Below are 19,540 nucleotides of genomic sequence, written 5' to 3'. Positions count from 1 at the left end.
CTGCAAACAACTTGGGTGGGGGTGCAAATTGGATGGGGTGGGATCTCAGGGAATCACCAGTGTAGAGTGAATAGAGGGAGCCTGGCTGATGGAAACTCAGATATGGCTGCGTGCAACAGGAGAGATCCCAGCACAGGAACAATGACTCATGTGAACACCCCCATCTGTGAGAAAGCCACCCCCGAGTTTCTGCCCCAATGCCAGGAAATCTAATTCCTCCCCATATGTCCTTAAATCTCCCAAAGCCACTACTCATCAGTGGAGCACAGAGGAGCAAATAAGTTGGTGCACCCGCCATTTAAGAGGAACTGCCTGGGTCTCCAGCAGCCTCCATGTCACTGAGCTAAAATCCCTACTGGTTTTTACTGACCAAAGTTTTGGGGGCTTCTCTTCTCAGATCTGGATCCCTGGGCTGAGGGACTGGTATGGGGCTTCTCACAGAAGGCCTCCACAGTGGAGATATATGTGGTCCAACACATGAGTGCTGGACCAGCCCATTCTGCACCTCTGCCCCTCCTTCCAATCTCAACGTGCTTTCTTCTTTACTTCTCTAGTTGTAGGAATTCCATTCGGCCAGATTTCAGGTGGTTTTGAATGATGGTTCTGTATTTTAGTTGTAATTTTTAAAAATATATTTTTTATTGATTTTTTTACAGAGAGGAAGGGAGAGGGATAGAGAGTTAGAAACATCAATGTGAGAGAAACATCAATCAGCTGCCTCTTGCACACCCCCTACTGGGGATGTACCCGCAACCAAGGTACATGCCCTTGACCGGAATCGAACCCGGACCCTTGAGTCCGCAGGCCGACTCTCTATCCACTGAGCCAAACCGGTTAGGGCTTTAGTTGTAATTTTGATGTAGTTGTGGGAGGCAGTGAATACAAGTGTTTACCTATGCTACCATCTTGGTTCTCAAAACCAAGTGTTTTATTTAACAATCTTTTAAAAAATATATATGTTTTATTATTATTGTTGTTGTTATTATTATTATTATTATTATTATTATTATTTAGAGAGATAGGAAGGGAGAGGGAAAGAGAGATTGAAACCTCAATTGGCTGACGCGTGAACACCATGTATTGAGAAATAAGCCTGCAACCTGGACATGTTCCCTGACCAGGAATTGAACCGGTGTCCTCTTGGTGCATTGGTCAATCCATGCTCAATGACTGAGCCACATTGGCCAGGCTTTGACTATCTTAGTAAAGTTTGTCTAATACATTTTTTACAGAAGTAAGTTGACTTGGTTGTCCTGTATGAGACATATCTTTGAAAGGCTTATTTAGAACTTGGAAATAATGGTAGTGAAAATAATTCCCTGGAATTGATTAATACAAATAATTAAGAAGAGTTTAACATAACTTCTTTTTTGATTTATACAATTGCTCTGCTTCTACCTTGCTCACCATTCTTTGTCACATGGTTTAGAAATATCTTTGTAATAAAGTTAGGTTGTTAAGAAAGACACAGATGGATCAGACATTCTCTATTTTCGTATGGTTTGTAATTAAATGTGAGAAATCAGATCTGTGGAAAAATGCATTATATGGTACATTAAGTGAACAGTTTTCGATAGGGAGTTATAGAGGAAAAGCTATGTGAGTTGAAGATTTATGGTTAAGAATATAAGTGCTTCATGGAGGTGATGGTAATTGAACTGAGGGTTGAAAGGTATGGTTAAATTTGAACAAGTAGAATTTGAGAGGAGCAAGGCATTCTAGTTGGAACCATTTCAGACTTTCAAGGATGATAAAAGTGAACATGGTATATTCAGGTTGATTCTAGAATGCAGAAAAGAATACAGGAACCAAGTAAAGGAGAGGCAGATTTGATACTAAGATGAAGGGCATTAGGTTTAATAAGTTTTGGTGTATTCGTTAAACATTGAGGAGACCATTCTGTTAAACACTAATTGATGCACTTGTCATAAACACATCAGGGAAATATTCGCATGATTTGAAGTAAAATGTATTGAATTTAGGTATTAAAGTGTTGCACCTCTCCCCCTATGCCAGGTCAATAGATTATAATAAATATTATATATTTGGACAATTTGTTAGGTCTGGTATGTTCTGAAAAGATTAATGAGGAGAAAGATGTTCAAAGATATTTGGTCCATGTGAGAGATATTAATTTAAATTGTAATTTGAGAAATGGGAAAAGTGTCATTGTAAAGGAAGAAGAGAATGTTGTTTTAAGATCTTTTATATAGACGTCTGGCAGTTTTTGGTATGTATTTAAGAAAAAATGAGTATCTTTGAATGAAGAGATGGTTTGAGATAGCATTCTCAAGCTATATAAGTCATTATTAATTTGAAGAAAGGTTAGAATGAGAATATTCAAGTGAGGATATTTAAGAGGTAGTAGAGGTTAAGGAGCTGAGCAAAAGAGAGAATGAAAAATTGCATTCACAGGCTGTTTAGGTAATACAATTAAATAGCACAAATTTTTCAATGGACTGTATACTAAAATATATTTTTTATTGGTTGTCCAGAAAACAGTTTAGATTTTCCTTACAAACCATGTTATACATGTCTTCAGGTCACCACTTCAATTTAACCATGAGGTAAAAAAGGTCGTTAGTGTCCCTTATAGAGTTTGTTAATATTTACTATTTTTTAAATATAAAATTATTTTAAAAATTAGGCCTCTCTCTCTCTCTCTCTCCCTCTCTCTCTCTCTCTCTCTCTCTCTCTCTCTCTCTCTCTCTCTCATCTATCTCCCTCTCTACTTCTCCTTCCCTCCCTCTCTCACACATGCACATATACACAATGATTTTTCCAAACTCTCTTGAAAATTCAATTGGACAAGACTAAGCTTACATTTATACACAGCAAATGCCATAATCTAATGTGAGTTAAAACCACCTCTTTAGATTTTCCAAAGTACCCTAAAACTTTATTTTATTCTGTACCTAGTTGATTTCCACATTTGTTTGGCTGTTTTGTTTTGTGATCCTTATGATGTTTTTGATGTTTATCATATTATTATTTCTATTAACATTTGCTTTGAAACCTAACCACTAGATGCAACAATTTTTATAAGTGAAACATGCTTGGATTTAAAGACTATATGAGGAACAGATCTATTATTCTAGTAGGTTGGTAATTTCTTCTTGTCTTCTGTTACTTTGAGTCCTCTGCAGAACTTTATTTTCTGTTTACCTGGTCCCTTGCTTTCTTGGTCTTGGAAGAATACCGTCAGATTTATATTTCAGAAAACAAACAAAAAATCTCTGCCAGGGAAAGATGTCTGGAAATGCAGGAACCCTCATAAAGTGCCAATGGACAAAATTTTGAGCATAGCCACTCATCTTGTGTTCTGACTTAGGGAGAACAGAGAGGACTGCAACTGTGTGAGCAGAAGCCAGGGTTGGGGGCTGTGGGTTAGAGCTCATAAGGCAGACACCCCTGGTTTCCTGTGCTGAGTCACTCCTTCACACTGTGGAGTGTGGAGGACATCTTTCTCAGTCAGACATTTGCCAGCCATGTGGTTTTGCCTGGGCAGAAGACATTGACCTATCTTACTGCCCCACTGTGTGGAGTTTCTGAGGCCCATTAAGAGACTGAGAATAATAATTAGCCTCCAGGCAACAGCAATTCCCTCACCCTGTTGGAAAAACTCTATACACACTTGTGAACAATTGTCTGAGGACTACTGAAGACTGAATTCAAATGGCAGGCAAAGACAATCTCTGGAGGCTTTGAGTCTTTGCCTAATCTAATGAGACAGAAACAGTGGTTGACACTGTCCTGCACTAGAGATTGAGAGGCATAGCAGATCTATCTAATACACACTCACAAACCCTAACAGGTGGCCAAAAGGAGGAGACAAAACAAAACAAAACAAAACAAAAAAACACACACACACAAAAAAAACACAAATGAAAGAACAAGAGAATTCACCAGAAGAGATAAATGAAACTGAGATTAGAAATTTATCTGATATAGAGTTCAGAATAATTATAATAAAGTTACTCAACAGAATGAGAAAAGTAACTATGAAAATGGAAGTAAAGAATGACATAGCACAAGTAAAGAAAACATTGGAGGAATATACAGATTAGAGTAAGCTGAGAATCAGTTCAGTGAATTAGAAGACAGGGAAGAAAAAAAAAACAATCAGAGAACCAAAAAGGAAAAACAATTAAAAAGATAGGAGGACAGCTTAAGAGAACAGTGGAACAACATGAAATATATCAATATTCATATAGTAGGCAAAAAGGGAGAAAGAGATAGAGACCGTGCTTGAAGAAATAATAGCTGAAAACTTCCCTAACCTGGTGAAGGAAAAAGTCTCACAAGTTCAGGAGGCACACAGAGACCGAAGCAAGAAGAATCCAAACAGGCCCACGCCCAGACACATCATAATGAAAATTCTAAAAATTAAAGACAAAGAGAGAGTCTTAAAGGCAGCAAGAGAAAAACAAACTGTTACCTACAAAGGAGCTCTCATAAGGCTGTCAGATGATTTCTCATCAGAAACTCTACAGGCCAGACGTATTCAAAGTAATGGAAAGCAAGGATCTGAAACCAAGCTTACTATATCCATCAAGGTTATCATTCAAAATAGATGGTGAAATAAAGAGCTACCCAGATGAAAAAAAAAAAAAGGCTAAAAGAGTTCATCACCACCAAGCCAGTATTAAAATAAATGCTAAAGGGACTGCTGTAATGAGAAGAAGAAATAGAGAGAGAAACCTAGGCATATAGAATTAAAATGAAATAAGTACAGTAAGTACCTATCACTAATAACCTTATATGTAAATGGATTAAATACTCAAATCAAAAGATCTAGGTTAGCTAAATAGATAAGAAAACATGAACCATATCTATAAGAGACCCACCGCAGAACAAAGGACTCCCACAGACTGAAAGTGAAGGGATGGAAAATAATTCCCATGCAAATTGAAAAGAAAAAAAAGCTAGGGTCGTAATACTCATATCTGACAAAATAGATTTCAAAATGAAGACCATCCATTACAAGAGACAGTAAAGGTCACTATATACTACTAAAGGGATCAATCCGACAAGAAGATATAACCATGGTAAACATATATGCTCCTAATATAGGAGCACCTAAATATATTAAAGAAAACTTCTAGAGGACTTTATGAAAGAGATTGACAACAATCCTGCTGACTTCACTGGATAGATCTTCCAGATAAAACATTAACAAGGGAACAGTGAATCTAAAGGACACACTGGATCAGATTTATTTAATTGACATTTATAGAACATTTCACCCCAATGCTGCAGAATATATATTCTTCTCAAGTGCACATGGGTCATTCACAAAGATAGACCACATGTTAGGACACAAAAAAGTAACTACAAATTCAAGAAGATCGAAATAAGATCAGGCATCTTCTCAGAGGGATGAAATTAGAAATCAACTACAGTAAAATCACCCAAAAACTTTCAAACACTTGGAGGCTAAATAGTATATTATTAAACAATGAATGGGTTAACCATGATATCAAGAAAGAAATTAAAACTTCTTGGAAACAACTGAAAATGAACACACAACAACCCCAAATCTCTGGGACACAATAAAAGTAGTACTGAAAGGGAAGTTCATAGAACTACTCACAAAACAAGGAAAATTAATAATAAACTACTTAACCCTACAACTTAAAGAAATAGAAAGGGAACAATAAGAAAGTGTAAGTAGAAGGAAGGAAAAAAAGATTATAGCAGAAATAAATGACATAGAGACTAAAACAAATCAAAATAAAAAAAAAGAAACTAACAGTTGGTTCTTTGAAGGATAAACAAAATTGATAAACCATTAGCCAGACTCATCAATAAACAGAGGATAAACAAAATAGATAAACCATTAGCCAGACTCATCAATAAACAAAGAGAGAAGACCCAAATAAATAAAATCAGAAATGAAAGCAGTGAATTAACCGACACTATAGAAATACAAAGGACTGTAAGAAAATACCATGAATAACTATATGCCAACAAGCTGGACAATGTGGATGAAATGGACACATTTCTAAAAAAATACAGTCTCCCAAAAGTGAATCAGGAAGAATCAGAAAACCTGAAATAGGCCAATAACAAATGATGAAATAGAGGCAGTAATAAGGAAACTCATAGCAAACAAAAGCCTGGGTCTGGATGGCTTCATAGAGGAGTTTTACTAAACATTCAAAGAAGAACTAACACCTATCCTTCTCAAACTATTCCAAAAATTCCAAGAGGAAAGAACATTTCCAAGCTCTTTTTATGAGAGCAACATTATCCTAATTCCAAAACCAGATAAAGACACTACAAAGAGAGAGAATTACAGGCTAATATTCCTGATTCTTAACAAAATATTAGCAAATCGCATCCAGCAATATATTGAAAAGATCATACACTATGACCTTGTGGGATTTATTCCAGGGATGCAAGGTTGGTATTTGCAAATCAATAAACGTGTTACATCACATAAACAAATTGAAAGACAAAAATCACATGATCATATAAATAGATGCAAAAAAAAATTCAACAAAATTCAACACCATTTTTTAAAAAACTCTCAGCAAAGAAGAATAGAGGGAGTATTTCACAACATGATAAAGGACATATGTGACAAATTGACAGCGAACATCACACTTAATGGGCAAAAACTAAAACCATTTCTCCTAAGAACAGGAACAAGACAGGGATGCCCTCTTTCACCACTCTTATTCAACATAGCACTGGAAGTGCTAGCCACAGCAATCAGACACAAAGAAGAAATAAAAGGCATGCAAATTAGAAAGGAGGAAGTAAAACTGTCATTATTCATAGATGATGTACATAGAAAACCCTAAGGACTACATCAACAGACTACTAGAATTAATAAATGAATTTGGCAAGGTAGCAGGATACCAAATCAACACCAAAAAATCCATGTCATTTCTATACACCAATAATGAATTCTCAGAAAGAGAAACTAAACAAAGTCATTTGCCATTGCAACAAAAAAATTAAGATACTTAGGAATAAACTTAGCCAAGGAGGTAAAAGATTTGTACTAAAAAAACTAAAGGTTGTTGAAAAAAGAAATAGAGGAATATATAAACAAGTGGAAAAATATATTGTGTTCATGGATTGGTAGAATTAACATCATTAAAATGTCCATACTACCCAAGGAAATCTACAGATTCAATACAATCCTTATTGAAATACCAACAGCATATTTCACAGATCTAGAAAAAATACTCAAAAAATTTATATGGAACCAAAAAAGACCCTGAATAGCTGTAGCAATCTTGAGAAAGAAGAACAAAGTTGGAGGAATCACAATACCAGATATCAAGTTATACTACAAAGCCACTGTAATCAAAATAGTGTGGTACTGGCATAAGAACAAGAATATAGATAAATGGAACAGAACAGAGACCTCAGAAATCAAACCAAGCCATTACACTAAAATAATATTTGACAAGGGAGGCAAGAGCATACAATGGAGTCAGTCAGTCTCTTCAAAAAATGGTGTTGGGAGAATTGGATAGATGTATGCAAGCAAATGAAACTAGACTACTAACTTATACCATACATAAGAATAAACTCAAAATGGAAAAAAAATACTTAATTGTAAGTTAGGAAACCATAAAAATCCTAGAAGAAACCATAGGCAACAAAATCTCAAACATCTCTCATAGCAATATGTTTGTGGATACATCTCATAAGGCAAAGGAAACTAAGGAGAAAATAAACAGATGGGACTACTGCAAAAGAAACCATCAACAAAACGAAAAGGGAGCCCACTGTATGGGAGGTCATATTTGGCAATAATACATCTGATAAAGGGTTAATATACAAAATATATAAAGAACTTGTATAACATACAAATGGAAGACAAATAATCTAATTAAAAAATGGGCAAAGGTCCTAAATAGACACTTCTCCAAAGTAGACATACAGAAGGCCAAGAGACATAGGAAAAAATACTCAAAGTCACTGATCATCAGAGAGATGCAAATTAAAATGACAATGAGGTATCACCTCACATTTATCAGAATGGTTACAGTCCACAAATCAACAAATGACAGATGCTGGTGAGGATGTGGAGAAAAGGGGACCCTACTACACTGCTGGAATGGCCTTTCAAAAGGAATGTAGGAATGTAGACTGGTGCAGCTGTTATAGAAAACAGTAGGGAGTTTTCTCAAAACATTAAATATGGAACTGCCATTTGACCCAGTAATCCCACTTCTAGGAATAAATCCTAAGAAACCTGAAACACCAATCAGAAAGAATGTATGCACCCCTATGTTCATAGCAGCACAATTTACAATAGCTAATATCTGGAAACAGCCCAAGTGTCCGTCAGTAGATGAGTGGATAAAAAAAAGCTGTGGTACATTTATACCATGGAATACTACGCAGCCATAAAAAAGAAGAAATGGTTACCCTTTGAGACAGCATGGAGGGGCCTGGAGATTATCATGCCAAGTGAAATAAGCCAGTCAGAGAAAGACAAGTATCACATGATCTCGCTCATATGTGGAATCTAACAAAATAAGCTGATGAATGGAGTGGATCCAGAGACATGGAAGCATGGAACAGAGTGTGGAATCTCGGAGGGAAGGTGGAGTAGGATTTCAGAAGTAAGCTCATGGCCCCGATTTAACTGTGAACTTTTTTAAAAAAATATTTTTTGATTTTTAGAGAGAGGAAGGGAGAGGGAGAGAGAGATAGAAATATATCAATGATGAGAGAGAAACATGGATTGGCTGCCTACTGCACACCCTTTGCTGGCAATCTTGCCTGCCATCTGGGCATGTGTACTAGGGAATGAAACCAGTGATCTCTTGGTGCATGGGTCGATGCTCAACCACTGAGCTACACATGCCAAGCTGTTGATTCCTTTTAGTTCAACTCAAAAGATGTCCTTTGCCCTATTTATCTCCAGTAGGAGTTGAAGTCATTTTCTATTTCACTAGGTTCACTCTACTAGGTTCCCCATATATATACATATATATCTGTGTGTGTGTGTGTATATATATATATATATATATATATATATATATATATATACACACAGATATATATACATATATCTGTGTGTGTGTGTGTGTGTGTGTGTGTGTGTATACACACACACACACTAGAGGCCTGGTGCATGAAAATTCATGCACTGGTTGGGGGGTCCCTCAGCCCATCCTGCCCCCTCTCACAGTCCAGGAGCCCTCAGGGGTGGGAGGTGACCCGGCAATCAAGGGAAGGCAATGCCCCATCACTCCTCTGCTGCTGCCACTGCCAGCAGCACAAGCCTCAGCTGGCCCTGGTTACCTGAGCCTTGGGCATCCCTGGGAGGCTGGGCAGCCATCATCTGAGGCTTGCCTGAACTTCAGGCCAGCCCTCGGCAGCTGGGCAGCTACCATATGAGGTTTGTCTGTGCCTCATACTGGCCCTGGGTGGCTGGGCAGCTGCCATCTGAGGTTTGTCTGTGCCTCGGACTGGCCCTGGGTGGCTGGGGAGCTGAGGGGACTGGGCACTGCCATCTTGTGGCCGTGGGTGCTGCCATATTTGAGGGCAGGGCAGTCAATTAGCATATTCCCTCCTTATTGGCTGTGGACGCTGCCATCTTTGTGGGCGGGGTGTCAATTAGCATATTCCCTCCTTATTGGCTGTGGGCACTTCCATCGTTGCGACAGTGTGAGGGTCAATTAGCATATTCCCTCTTTATTAGATAGGATATATATATATAATCTGTTGTAAACACTTTTATTTATTTATTTATTTATTTTGAAAGGCCATTCCAAAAATTAATTTGGGGCCTTTGTCAAGGACTCAAAGTAAATAATACGAAAGGTAATGATGGGGAATACTGTAGTAGTGCCTCTTGCTTGTCAGTTGGAAAGTGCAAATGAAATGAAATATACGGAAACAGCATGCAAAAAATTTTTTTAAATATATTTTATTGATTTTTTACAGAGAGGAAGGGAGAGGGATAGAGAGAAACATCGATGAGAAACATCTATCAGTCGCCTCCTGCACACCCCCTACTGGGGATGTGCCCACAACCAAGGTACATGCCCTTGACTGGAATTGAACCTGGGACCCTTTAGTCCACAGGCGGATGCTCTATCCATTGAGCAAAACTGGCCAGGACAGCATGCAAAATTTTGTAAAAAAAAAGGATGGCTTGTTAATATATTTTTATGGAGATGTTAAGATAGTTCTAGCTCAGAGAACACCTTGCCTAGGTGGGAGGGTGACTCAGGCTGGCTCACCCCATCCCTTGTATCTGCATCTCCCAGTTCAGGTGGCTTGCTGGTGTCCTGTGGGTTCTCAGGTTCTCAAGGTTCCAGGAGCTCCATGCTCACACCTGCCTTCCTCAGGTGTCACCTGGAATCTTGCTGTATAGATGTTCCCCATAACTCACCCCTCCCTGAAGGGAGTTTTGGGCTTGGTTTACCTTGCAAAGGGTCTGATGAGGTGCTTCAGGCCCTGTGAGTAATAAGGAGGGTTGTCCAGAAGGCAGCATCTCCTAAGCTTTTCCGTGAACAGTAGCCCCATTAGGCATCACACCTTCTGTGTGGTCACATATGTTTGGAAAAACAATGTCTTCCTGGCAGGCATTGCTTAGTGGTTGAGTTTTGACCTATGAACCAGGAGGCCATGGTTCCATTCCCAGTCAGGGCACATGCCTGGGTTATGGGCTCGAACCCCAGTAGTGGGTGTGCAGGAGGAAGCCGATCAGTGATTTTCTCTCTCATCATTGATATTTCTCTCTCTCCCTCTCCCTGCCTCTCTGGAATCAATAAAAATATATTAAAAATAAAAGGAATAGAATCTTGTTTACTCTAACCCCACCAAAATACTTTTGTCATGTAACAGCATCAGAGAAAATGATAAAAAAGAAAATAATCTACACTAATAAAAGAATAACATGCTAATGGACCATAACACCCACCAGCCAATCAGGAGTGAGTATTCAAATTAACCCAACAAAGATGGTGGGTTAATTTGCATATGCAGGAGCCGAGTGCCCAGGGGTGGGGCGGGAAGCAGGCGTTCCACACCACCCCAGCTGCTCTGGGCCTCTGGGCAGCGTGGGAAGGCGGAAAAGCGGCTCTGGGCTGCAGCGGAAAGGCAGCTCCCACCAGAGCAAAGGCAGTGCTGGCAGCCAGGGGAAGGAAGGCCCATTCTTGCACGAATCTTCGTGCATCAGGCCTCTAGTTTGTTGATAAAAAGAAATAATAAATTAGTGATACTTTGGATGAATGTATAAAGTTATTATCCAGACTCGGACACTTTTGAGAAGGACAGGGATAGCTATTAATAATTAAGTATGCCCTAGCTGGTTTGGCTCAGGGGATAGCATGTCAGCCTGTGGAATGAAGGGTCCCAGGTTCAATTCTGGTCAAAGGCACATGCCCAGGTTGTGGGCTCGATCAATGCAGGAGGCAGCTGATCAATTATTCTCTCTCATCATTGATATCTCTCTCCATCCTTCTCTGAATTAAAAAAATATATATTTAAAAATAAATATTACCATTAAAAAATAATTATGAATCACAGCTCTCTCATGCAATCAGGAGGCATGCTCATCCTGATTGCAGTTCACATTTATTGAGAGCTACCTATTGGTCAGACACTGAGACGAGTGCTTTACCAGTTTATCTCATCTAATGACTAGGAGTTAAGGTTGTCCCAGTTCGTGCCCTCAGGCTCGCATCCCTGCATCCCTGCCTGGCACCCTGCTGTGTCCTGGTGCCACACCCTCACCTGCTCCACCATCCTGTCTGCCGGGTGATAGATCAGAGCCGGGCCCCCACCCCCTTAGTGCCTGGGAGCCGGGCGGCGGCCCTGTCCCCCACCCCCACCGCCGCTGTTGGTTGCCATCTGCGGGGTGATTGGCAGGGCAATTGGCGGGGCAATCGGGCCCCCACTAGCACCCGCCTTGGCCTGGCGCCACCCTCTCACCTGCTCCACCATCCCGCTGCAGTTCCACTCTTGTCGGGGCCCATTGGGGCCTGCAGTGCCTCCACTGCTGCCCGCTGCCAGCACCGCATCACTGATGCCTGCCATGTTCTTCAGTGCCCCCTGGTGGTCAACAAACATCATGGCGAGTGGTCGAACCCCCTGTCAAACTCCCAGTTGAGGGGACAATTTGCATATTAGGCTTTTATTATTTAGGATTCACTGAAAAAAATGTGACTTTGATGACTTTACTGAGTAACTGTTTATTAAAAAACACTGTTACTCACTACATACCAATTTCTGTCCGAAGGAATGAGGAAATGAAGATGATTAATACATAGTTTTCATTGTTAATGATCTACCAGTATAGTTGACAGAATCTGGGGACAAAATTTCAATGCAATTTGGTAAAGTGTCATGATGATAATGTAGTTTGTGAAGACCCTAAGTAGTATTTTAGTACATTATGTAATGTATTTTTTAGGGTTAGGATTATAGTATAAATTGGACTTTGCAAGGTAGAGTTTGCTTTTTGTGAAAAAGTTTTATCAATGGAAAAGATAAGGTAAAACTAATTGTATGTATAAGTTGTTTTTTCTCTGTCCTGGAAAGTATAGTTGACATGATGCGTGTGTATGTGTGTATATGTGTGTGCATGCGTGTGTATAAAGAGAAGGGGGAAGGGAGGGAGAGAGGTCAGTTCTTTATCACAAAGGATGCATTTCCATATCTATAATGTAATTTTAGCTACATTCAACCTATATTCTGTGAAGGTCTAGCATATTTCTCTGACACATCTGGTAGATATGTATGGCATTAATTAGCATAGGTATTGCTATAAATGACATGTCAATTCAGGACAACAAAAAGGTATTTGTTACTGATGTCAATCATTCATCCTTTGTCAGTTCAAAAGACTTCCCTAAAGGAATATGCATTGATCTTCACTGATCCAAAATACAGTAAAACCATTTCTGTGTTCTATAAACAAAAGATTGAAGTACCTATGCTTGAAAAGCCATATAAAAATATTCCTATAGAAAGTATATATATTTTTATAAGTTTTAATGTTAAGATTGTTAAATTGGGTCAAGATTTGTTGAATCTTCCAAAAAGAAAATATAACAGTTGCATGTAACCCAAAGATCTAGTCTTGAATGAATTTTCTCCCTCAATAGTTTTAATTTTTGGTAGTCATATTTGTGTTTTTGTTTCACCTTCAAATAATTTTGATATATACACCAGGTAAATGATTACAAGTAGAGCTTGCAATGTTTCAAAACTGAAGAGGATCACACAAGTATCAACTTGTGTTCAGCTTGATGACAGAAAGAGATATTCTTGTGCCCACATATATTTTGTTGTTTTTTTTTGTATTTAGTTATTCTGATAGATATTGATTGATTTCATTTATTTACTATTTTTCCACTATACTTAAAAAATAATAATCATAAGTGTAATAGTTTTAATTTTAAGCACAAACTGGCTTTAAAGTGCTAGCAGACATATTTCCACAAAACATCTATATTTTATTTCCAATTTTTCTCCAGATGGTCCCCTACATTCTAATTTATTATTTAATGGGAGGCAGTTAATGACTTTAAGGTAAGAATAGAGGGTATGACACACATTTAAGGTATTTATCTTATTTCATTTTAGTGAGGCAGAAAATATTCATTATTAGAACCCTACATTTGTAAAATATAATTAATTCTCTTAAAATTATGAATTTACATACCACAAAAGTTCAGGCAATTATACATCATATTTCTGTGTACTTGTATGGGTAGGATATGTTGCATTTTTATGTCTTATTGATGTTAAAGAATTGGCATGAAACCAGATTTCAAATGTACTCATGTCATGCATTCTAATTTGACCAACATGCCTTGTTTGAATAGCAGTTCCCCAGCCTTTGTTTCATCTTTGAAATCCTTACTCCAGATTTTTTGCCCTGCCTTATAGACCCTCTGACATCTATTTCTGGTCTGTCTCAAGCTCTCAAAATCATCTTTTTTTATATTCCATTAACAATTTAAAAATGGATTTTTCTTCATACTTTCCTAATCATCCCATAATTATTTAGCCTTCAGACATTAAAATGAATGAGTAAAAATATTTGATATCTAATCATCTCTTCTAGTCCATTCAAATTCATGGATTTGTAAAATTATGTTAAAGTCTTTAAAAAATACATTTGAGTAGGCTTTTGTAGTCATTTGGATTTTGATAATTAATTTTCTCATGTTATACTGCTTAGCCATAAAAAGGAAAAAGAAGATAGATATGGGTTTCTTTTAGTGGTGTTAATTTAAAGTACTTGATTTATTTATTAATAATATTCAACAATGGCAATTCCTATTGTCTCTGTTCACCTTGGATTCAACAGAAAATAATGAGATGCCTCCACCCCCCGCACATTAAAAAAAGTTTAATGCATTTTGTAATAATTGATTAAAAGTATAATTTCCCTCTAGATCAAACAAATAATAGAAGTCTGTTCAACCTTTGTCCTGACCTATTCTGGAAGTAGAAGAATACCCTGGAGAAAGGAGCATTGTCAGTACAAAGAATAAGACTCCTCAATCCTGGGAGAGAGAATTAAACTCTAACCCTCCAAATGTAAGTCATCTGTACTCTATATTTTTCATCCCTCAGTTTTTGTGGCTATTCAGGTATTGGTGGAAACATATATGATGACAATGTTATTTGGATATTTTTCTGGATGACAAAATATACAGTATTTTGGTTGATAACTTTTATATATCCTTTTGTGTTAATATTTAATAACTAATATGATATGGTGATAATTTACAATAATAATGTTTAATGAAAAATGGGCTAATTTTAATTTTACTTTCTGGTGAAGAAATGTTACGAATGTTGAGATTATTCTGATGAAAAGGAGGTGACTTCCTTTGATTTAGTATCTGCAATTGTGCCATCATAATCCCTTTTTGCTCTAAACATTGGTTCTTTTTTTCTTTCATATTTCTTCATATCTGAGAATAAGACTGTCCTAACATATCTATTTAAATACACCTTCCAGTAAGAGAGTCATTAAGTCCTTTTCCCATTTTGCATAGTGAAAATGAATTGGACTGAATTCATATTCATAGTCTATTATAAAAATATGTAAATTTTGTCAGCTCAGTGTATTGGAAAGAATGATTTCCTGTCCTGTTAGGAAGAACTTAAAAGATGTGTGTTAATTATTATATAGAAACACAGAATTCAGTTGCTGTTTAGAAATTAGGAGGATGGGAGGATTACAAAATGGAGGCAGAGTAAGTGGAAGCTACACTGACACTCTCCCAGGACCAAACTGGAAATACAACTAAAATACAGAAAAATCATCCTGAAAAATCACCTGAAGACTAGCTGGAGAGAACGCTGATAACCAAGGATGGAAATTGGAGATGGCATAGAGACTGGTAGGAAGTGCAGCATTGCAAAAGGTCTGTCTGGGATCCCACATACAGCAACTGAAGGTCCAGAGGGATATCTCAGCTCTAGAGGGTTCCCACTGAGAACTCTGTGCTCTAAACCCCAAGCTGGGCTCCCTGGCCCAGAACACCAGAACTGAAAAAGGTAACCACATAACATCTGGCTGTGAAAAGCAACAGGGTTGCTGTCTGCCAGGAGAGATGGCTGGAAATGTAGGCACCATCTTAACAGGCCAACAGAAAAAATTTCAAGTATAGCCACTCACCTTGTGCTCCAGCAGAGGGAGGGCAGAATGGACTGGAACTGTGTGGGAAGAAGCCAGTTTTGGGGGTTTTGGGGCTGGAGCTTGGAGGGCAGCCACCCCAGTCTCTTATGCTGAGTCATTCCCTTATACTGCAGAAGACATCTTTCTTTGGTGAACCTTTACCATCCAGGTAGTTTTGCCTGGGGGAAGGCAGTTGACCTATTCTGTTGGAAGACCTCTCCCCTCACCCTGTGGTTGATAGTCTGAGCATAATCAAACCTGAATGTCAATAGGACTGCAGGTGGAAGTGGATATCTGGAGGCTTTGAGTCTTTGCCTGATCTAATATGGGGCCTGGGGCTAGGAAAAGCAGACGCTGGTATACATCTTGGTCCTTGCCAAAGACACACAGCCCAAGCAGAGAGAGCCATAAGATGTGGATTGCTGATAGCTCCAAACAGGGTACTCAGGGCCAGTCACAAACAGAATCTGTCATTGTCCTGCACTAGAGATTGGGAATTGTGACACATATACCCAATATGCATACACAAACCCAAACAGGCAGCCAAAATGGAGAGAAAACCAAACCAAACCAAACAAAACAAAAAACAAGTCCCAAATGAAAGAACAAGAGAATTCTCCAGAAGAAGAGCTAAATGAAATGGAGATCATAATTTATCAGACATAGAGTTCAGGATACTTATGGCAAAGATGTTCAGCAACGTGAGAAAAGATATAGTAACTATAAAAAATGACATAGCACTAATAAAGAACACAGTTGAAGGAATATATAGCAGATTAGGGGAAGCTAAGCATCAGATCAGTAAGAAGATAGGGTAGAAAAAATCACTCAATCACAGAATCAAAAAGAAAAAAACACACAATTAAAAAGCAGGAGGGCAGTTATGGGAGCTGTGAGACAACAGGAAATGTAACATTTTTTCATGGGAGTACCAGAAGGTGAAGAAAGTGAGCAAGGGATAGTGACTGTCTTTGAAGAAATAATAGCAGAAAACTTCTCTAACTTGGTGAAGGAAAAAGTCACACAATTTCAGGAGGCACAGAGAATCCCAAGCAAGAAGAACCCAAATAAGCCCATGCCTAGACACATCATAATTAAAGTTCCAAATATTAAAGACAAAGAGAGAATCTTAAAGGCAGCAAGAGAAAAGCAAACTGTTATCTATAAAGGAACTCCCATAAGGCTTTCAGCTGATTTCTCATCAGAAACTCTACAGGCCAGAAGTGAATAGCATGAAGTATTCAAAGTTAATAAAAAGCAAGGATCTGAAACCAAGATTACTATAGAAAGAGTACCAGCAAAATAGATAGTGAAATAAAGTACTGCCCAGACAAAAAAAGGATAAAGGAGTTTATCACCACCAAGCCAGCACTGCAAGAAATGCTAAAATGACTGCTGTAATGAGAAGAATTAGAGAGAGAGAGAAACATAGGCATACAGAATTATAATGGCAATAAATAACTACCTAGTAATCTTAAATGTAAATGGATTTTAAGTTCCAATCCAAAGACATAGAATAGCTGAATGAAGACAAAAACATGACTCAATTATATGCTATCTAGAAGAGGCCCACCTCAGAACAAAAGACTCACACAGGATGAGAGTGAATGTATGGAAAAAAAATTTCCATGCAAATTGAAACAAACAAACAAAAAAAGCTGGGGTAGCAATACTTATATCTGACAAAATAGATTTCAAAATGAAGGCCATCACAAGAGACAGTAAAGTTCACTACATTCTACTAAAGGGATCAATTCAACAAGAGGATACATGCACCCAGCATATTAAAAAACTTCTAGAGGACTTTAAGGGAGATATCGACAGCAATACAGTCATAATGAGGAACTTCAACCCCCACTAAATTCCCTGGATAGATCTTCCAGACAAAAAATTAACAAGGAAATAGAGACTCTAAATGAAATACTGGATCAGATGGATTTAATTGACATTTATAGAACATTTCACCCCAATGCTACAGAATATACATTCTTCTCAAGTGCACATGGGTCATTCTCAAAGACAGATCATATGTTAGGATAAAACAAATGTCTCTACAAATCAAGAAGATTGAAATCATATTAAGCATCTTCTCAAATCACAATGGAATGAAATTAGAAATCAACTACAGTAAAAACACTCAAAATAGATGGTGGAAATAAAGTGCTGCCCAGATTAAAAAAAAAAAAAAGGCTAATCACATGGCGATAAATAGAATGTTATTAATAAGTGGGTTACCAAAGAGATCAAGAAAGAAATCAGAAAGTTTCTGGATACAAATGAAAAAGAAGTCACAACAACTCAAAATCTCTGGAATTTCCCTAAGAGGGAAGTTCAATCCACTGAAGGCCTTCCTCCAAAAAGAGTACAACAAGAAAAATCCAGAGTAAGTTGAAGGAAGGAAATAATAAAGATTATAGCAGAAATAAATAACATAGAGGTTAAAAATATTACAAAAAAATCAATGAAACCAAGAGCTAGTTCTTTGAAAAGATAAGTGAGATTGATAAACCATTATCCAGACTCATCAAGAAACGAAAAGAGATAACCAAATAAAATCAGAAAGGAAAACAGTGAAGTAACAACTGACACCAAAGAAATACAAAGGATTGTAAGCAAATGCTATGAACGACTATATACCAAGAAACTACACAACTTTGGCAAAATGGACAAATTACTAAAAAAAAAAAAAAATCCCAAAACTGAATCAGGAAGAATTAGAAAACCTGAATAGTCCAATGACAACTGATGAAATAGAAGCAGTAATAAGAAAACTCCCATCAAACAAAATCTCTGGTCTGGAGGGCTTCACAGGGGAGTTTTGCCAAATCTTCAAAAACAACTAACACCTATCTTCTTAAAATTATTCCAAAAATCCAAGAGGAAGGAACACTTCCAAGCTTTTTGTTACTAGGCCAGCATTATCCTAATTCCAAAACCAGATAAAGACACTATGAAGAAAGAGAATTACAGGCCAATATTCTTGAAGAACATAGATTCTAAAATCCTGAACAAAATATTAGCAAATCATATCCTGCAGCATACTATAAAGACCATACACCATGGCCAAGTGGGATGTATTCCAGAGATGCAAGACTGCTACAATATTCACAAATCAATAAATGTGATACATCATATGTACAAATTGAAAGTCAAAAATCACATGATCATATCAATAGATGCACAAAATCCAACACCCATTTTTTAATATAAAAACTCTGAGCAAACAGAAATAGACGGATCATATCTCAAAATCATAAAGGCCATATATATGGCAAACCTACAGCCAACATAATACTCAATGGGCAAAAACTAAAGACATTTTCTCTAAGAACAGGAACAAGACAGGGATGTCCACTTTCACCACTCTTATTCAACATAGTACTGGAAGTCCTAGCCACAGCAATCAGATACGGAGAAGAAATAAAAGGTATCCAAATTGGAAAGGAGGAAATAAAACTATCATTATTCACAGATGACATGATGTTGTACATAGGAAACCTTAAAGACTCCATCAAAAACTTCTAGATTTAATAAAGGAATTCAGCAATGTAGCAGGATAAAACTTAACACAGAGAAACCCATGGCATTTTTGCACAAATAATGACTTTTCAGAACAAGAAACTAAGTGAACAATCCCATTTACCATTGCAACAAAAAAATTAAGATACTTAGGAATAAACTTAAACAAGGAGGTAAAAGACTTGTACTCAGAAAACTGCAGGACGTTGAAAAAAGTAATAGAAGAAGATATAAGCAAATGGAAGAATAGACTGTGTTCCTGGTTTAGTAGAATTAACATAGTTAAAATGTCTATATTATTCAAGCAATCTATAGATTCTATGCAATCCCTATTCAAATACCAATGGCATATTTTACATATCTAGAACAAATACTCCAAAATTTATGTGGAACCAA

The 19,540-nt window shown here is 37.5% G+C and overlaps 1 protein-coding gene across 2 annotated transcripts in view; it reads left to right on the top strand.

Annotated features, from left to right (window-relative positions):
- Positions 1 to 19,540, top strand: part of FOXP2 (forkhead box P2) — a 709,145-nt gene that overhangs the window by 107,499 nt on the left and 582,106 nt on the right. Inside the window, exon 2 of one of the 2 annotated variants that reach the window (XM_079786231.1) lies at positions 14,391 to 14,535. The exons of the other annotated variant lie outside the window; for it this stretch is intronic. The gene's annotated coding sequence lies outside the window, so the exon portion shown is untranslated. The remainder of the gene's footprint in view (positions 1 to 14,390; positions 14,536 to 19,540) is intronic. 2 annotated transcript variants of the gene reach the window in all.

The sequence above is a fragment of the Cnephaeus nilssonii genome (genome assembly GCF_951640355.1).
Source record: "Cnephaeus nilssonii genome assembly, chromosome: 12".
Lineage (NCBI taxonomy): Eukaryota > Metazoa > Chordata > Mammalia > Chiroptera > Vespertilionidae > Cnephaeus > Cnephaeus nilssonii.
Note: the sequence above shows the minus strand (reverse complement) of the source record. Positions and strands in the feature narration are given on the sequence as shown.